The sequence below is a fragment of the Pinus tabuliformis genome, chromosome 5_1 (genome assembly GCF_031772625.1).
Source record: "Pinus tabuliformis cultivar Carrire ecotype Pingquan chromosome 5_1, CPIR1, whole genome shotgun sequence".
NCBI classification, from domain to species: domain Eukaryota; kingdom Viridiplantae; phylum Streptophyta; class Pinopsida; order Pinales; family Pinaceae; genus Pinus; species Pinus tabuliformis.
In genome coordinates this window covers 732,087,458-732,092,870 of record NC_142305.1, presented here as the reverse complement: position 1 = coordinate 732,092,870, position 5,413 = coordinate 732,087,458, and the positions used below count along the sequence as shown (strand labels likewise).

The 5,413-nt window shown below is 38.6% G+C and overlaps 1 pseudogene; it reads right to left on the bottom strand.

The window, feature by feature from the left end:
• Positions 1-615: 615 nt before the first annotated feature.
• On the bottom strand, positions 616-1,984 carry LOC149167031 (high mobility group B protein 9-like; annotated as a pseudogene).
• Positions 1,985-5,413: the final 3,429 nt, after the last annotated feature.

Sequence of the window (5,413 nt, the reverse complement as noted above, 5' to 3'; positions counted from 1 at the left end):
ACTTGCAGAATGCTCCCAAACATATAAGAGATCCAACAAGGCTCCACCAAGTAGTTACTTTCAGAATGCTCCCAAACATATAAGAGATCCAACAAGGCTCCACCAAAACCAAGTCTATAGTCAAAACCAGAGCCGAAGTTTAGAAGTACATGCAGGCTACCATTAATCCTGGATCCCTTATAATCCAATTACTTGCACTCCAAATATTAGAAAATTAATCAAGCCTGGCCAAATCCTGTCTAAAGATTATCTTGAGCATGTTATCTCAAAGAGCAAAGTCCTAGCTCTACATCATCAGATTCTGAGAGTCTGCGATGTTACATATCGTCTTCCCAAAACGGACTTTGGAAAGCACTAATCACAAAAAACAAGAGTCATGAATTTACAGTTTCTTTGATGATCTGTGCATCAATACTGGTCCCGCATCCTGGTTGCTTTAACCAGGTAAGTTACACCTGTGACCTTGTATACTATACACCAAATCCAAAACAAAAAACAGTCAACCTTCAGGTTGAAGACCTGAGACTATAAATACAGCACTGTTAGTGCATCACACCTCCAGCCAAAAATTCTGTGGTCGACAGTTGATTTATCTGTGTCATCAGTTTTTTTAAGTTATGGTTCTAAAACCATATTCTTACAGTCATTTCCATGGTTGTTTTCATGTTCAGTAGGCATTTGGGTTCCCACCAAAGACTCTTGTTTTATAGACATATCCGCACCAACCATGCCAGACTTATCAGATAATTGTGCCACTTTAAAACCATTGCCTTGTATTCCCACTTGTAAGGAAAGATTCTGGTCAGGATGGTTATTTAACAGGTCAGAATTATTATCCAGTGCTTGATTTGAACGTTCATTTGTTGTAAGTGGCACTCCTCGGTCTTGAGTCTGCACTTCGGTATGATCTTCGAGCCCTTGATTTGAGCCTTCATTTCTAGAAACTAATATTCCCTTGTCCTAGGAAAGCACTTTTTGTCTCTCTCTGTATTCTTCCATTTCACTTTTGTACCTTTCTTTATCCTTCAATCCAAGCTCCTGGTAAACCTGCATCTATCAGAGATTGTCAGCACAACATACTGAGAAAGACAAAACTCATTTTCTTTTCAGTTTGTTACCGACAACAATGAAGACTAACCAAATAGCCACAAAAACGAAATTCAGTTGTATCTTACACCTTTCACTTCATTAGTCAGTTTATTCCACGAGTCTCCAATCATTTTGCTGATCTCCCTATCCTTGCCTAGATGCAATGCTTTCAATTTTGTAAGTTGCTCAGCAAAGAAAAAATTGTAACCCCTCCTATTTGGCTTAGGATGGTCGGGATCCCTCTTTTTCATTTCATCCTTCCTCCTACGATGTCAACGAGGAGGAACCCCTGAAGCTGTATCCCCATTATCAGACTTGTTCGTGCAACTAGGTGGCTGCAAAAATTGTTCTCCAGAAAACCCTGCCGGCATGTCATAAAAAACCCCTCTTAATTTCTCCGAACCAACCATCACAGTGATAAGATAAGCATTCTCAAATTTCCCATCAATAACTCCAGTCACGGGATGACCCATGGATGACATAGGATCAACTGCCAATAAAGAAAAAGGAAGGATATCTTAGCAGATATCACCAAGTCAAGGATCAAGCATAGTTAATCTAACAAGCATACCTTACAAATTGCAAGATCAAGTTCTCAATTCAGAGAGCACTTTAAATTCTGTTGAAGAATGATGGTGCTAAGGTCAAGTGGAAACCTCTCTTTCTTTTCTTAAGTGGAGGTTTAGCTTCAACAAAGGGTGTAATGGCAGGTTCATTAATATTCTTCAAGGAAGACATAGGACTTGGAGTAGGCAAAGTAGCTGAAAAATACAACAGAAAATAATAAGATACCTTCAGCACATGTGGTAGGCAACAAGAGGACATGAGAAACATGATGCAAGCTCAAAGTACCTGGTGGGGGTAACAGAAGGACACGTTCATCAACATTTTGCATTTGTGTGGGCTAATATCTAGAACAGTGCATTGTATCTATGGTACATTGACTATGGACACCAGTAATTTAAAGGTCAGGTGAGTTAGATGAATCTGATATGCATCCCACATTAGAAGGAAATCTTACATTCACAGTTTCAAATTGTAGGTGCAGAGTTCTATCAAATATTCATGTTTGTATGTGCCTATATATGTAACGGTGCATTGAATCTGGTGCATTGGATATATTGAATATGGACACTAACAGTCTAAACACAGGTGACTCCAATGTGCACCTTTCACCAGAACCAACCTTACATTCACAGATTCAAACCTATCAAGTTTCTATGTTTGTCTGTTCTTAAATGTGTTATAAACTTATATATGTGTAAAGTTGTATTAAATCTAGATGCTGCATTGGGTGCATCCAATATGTACACTGTCATAGACCCATCTAAATTGTGATATGCACCATAAATTCTCGTGTTCAAATAGAGGATGTAATGACCCATCAACTCATTTATGCATGACTGTGTAACAGTGTCTTAAATCTAAATAGTGCATTGGCTTTATTGAGTGTGGACACTAGCACAGATCCAATTAAACTTGGGTGACTCTGATGTGATATGCACAACATTGAGGTTGCATAGCACAGATGCACTTAAACTTGGAAAGATCTGATGTGATATGCAAAGCCTTGAAGGTGTGAAGCTTGAAGATGCATCAAATTAAGGGCGAGGTGTTCTACTAACTCTGTTTTTGTGTTATTGACTGTACATGTAAGGGTGCATTGAATCTAGATTGTATATTAGTGGCATTGAATAGGGACACTAGCACAAACCCATTTAAACTCTGGTAAACGCACAAACCCATTTAAACTTTGGTGATTCTGAGGGTGCCTTTCATATGAATTGCACACCGAGTTTGTGAAGCTTGCAGATGTATAACTTGAATTCACAGAAATGGCTGACCTATCAAACTGTGGAACTTGAGATGTACAAAGTCAAAATATCAGACCCTCAAACCCGGTTTTAAATAGGTTTGTGCTACTAGTAATCCTATAAGGTCCCAAGTAAACAAAAAAATGAAGATATATCACTGCTGAGCCAAGGCCATAAAAATTTTTCCCCTTGTGTAAATGTGTGATTTGAACAAAACAAATGTTAGATAATATTGTTAATCGTAGATGTGCAGGGCATAAGGAACATGTCACCTTGAGGAGTCGGTATGGGCCCAAAAAGTGAGTTGAAGCTGAGGTCCAGCCTTGTCAGCAAGGTTAGCACTCCCAATGATGCTGGTATTGCACCGTTTAAATGGTTGTTTTGCACGGCAAGAACATTGAGCTTCTTCAGAGACCCCAACTCCATAGGTATAGACCCTGTCAACTTGTTGCAGCACAGCTGGAGTGCTGCAAATGCAAATATGTGTTTGTTTCAATCTTAGTTAGCCCAACAAAACAAATTCTTTACTGCTTGTTTATGTTAAAAAAAGACACAAATGTAGACTCTGTGTGTTTGAGGTAGAGTGTATACCTTGCAAGCTGGACATGGCTCCCAGCTCCTTGGGAATGGGACCAGAGAGCCCATTGACATTAAGATAAAGGTCCAGCAGCTCAGTTAAGTTAGAAAGCTCTCTGGGTATCTCCCCTCCAAGGTTGTTGTAATGCAAATAAAGTCCAGTGATGCCAAATCCGCAACTCTGACAGTCCCCGTGTCGGTTTTCATATGGATAAACTGCACATTGATAAAGTTAAGATGATCAGGGCAAAGCCTCAACATGATCGATTACGCAATTGATCTAATTATATACTAGATCCATTTGGTTTCCTCGGAACAGAATTTGGAGCCATGGATCCGAGACCAAGACGCCTACAAACCCCACCATCTTTGATAAATTGGTCAACAATCCACTGCCCCCGAGCCTTCAACTCTATCTGCTCTGCCTCCAAGCCTTCAAAGCTTTATATGCTTTGCTTTGCTTTGCTCTGCTCTGCACTGGTAGGGAATGAATGGCTGAAACAAAAGCAAATAGAGCCCATTGCTCTATATAAGAAATCCATGAAAGAAAAAACCCACCTACAATTTGCAGAAAAGAAAGTTGAACTTGCAATGCAAGGGGTAGCATTTGAACGCAAAAACAATGAAAATATATGAAAAAGGGGAAAAAAAATTTATAAACCTTTAACAGAGATAAAGGGACAAAAGGATAAAGAACAAAAATTAAAGGAGAAACTCACCTTTTGCAGAGGGTACTAGACTCTGCCATTTATCCTTGATGCCATAGTAAAATTTCAAAGTCAGAGAGACGGCATGCAAATTAAAAAGCAAAGGAAAAAAAAATTCTTACAGTTAGCCATTGTGCCACTTGAAATACCCTTTGTCCACTGTATGCACTTCAAAGAAAAGAAACTATGAAATTTTATGAGCCCAAAAAGATATACAGAGTTGAGCATCGCTATCGCAAGGTCAAAACTTGTAACATAAACTTTCAGATAGAAAATAAGTATTCTGTCAAACAAAATGGCAGGACAGACGAATCATATTTATATACGTGGTATAGAGATATTGAATTTCAAACCCTGGGTTGCAATCAGGGAAATTTTAAACAAAACAAGCTATAGCTCCGGTATTCATAAAAATTCAAAGATCGAACCCCAATATTTTCCATGCCATCCGAAATTCTTATTTTTATGATTTAAATAAGTTGAAGATTGAACTCTCAAAATGTTTTTCTCGGATAATTAATTGGTAATGGAAATAAGAGAAGATCAAATACCTAAGAATCGTATAGAATTTTGCGGAAATTTTGATCTATAGAAAAAATATTATGATATCCTGTCTAATCAAAGATTACATAATAAGCGGAAATTTGAAAACCACTGCAATAGAACACCAATTGAGAAAATATACCAAGTTTTTGAAACGGTTAACAATATATGCAACATAAGCTGTAGAGACATGGACTCCATCGCGGAATGAACGAGGCCGATGAATGAATAAGGTTGAGGTTAAAGCGAGCCTCAAGGAGGGCATGAGGCTAAGGAATGAACAATGTCGAGGTTAAGGAGGGCAGAGTTTTGATAAATGGAACGATGCGACACATAGCCCTCATGGTGGGTCCCACATAGCATTTTGTGTAGGATGATTACTATGCTATGTGTAGTTGTAATTTATAAAATTTGCATTTGCATGCACTACACGTGCCTCTTGCCTCACCGAGAGGTGTAACCAGAGAACGATTGCCTTGAAGAAACTCAATTTCCAAACACAAACACATAGTTTTTCACATTGTCAATTCAGCGAGTTATTCTATTGGTTCAACATAAGTACCACCAGCAGCACTTGAAGCAACAACTTATTCTATTGATTATGACCTTCGTGATCGAGATGCAGCACTTGAAGCAGTGGCTTATTCTGTTGATTATGACCTTCGTGATGAGATGCAGTAGATC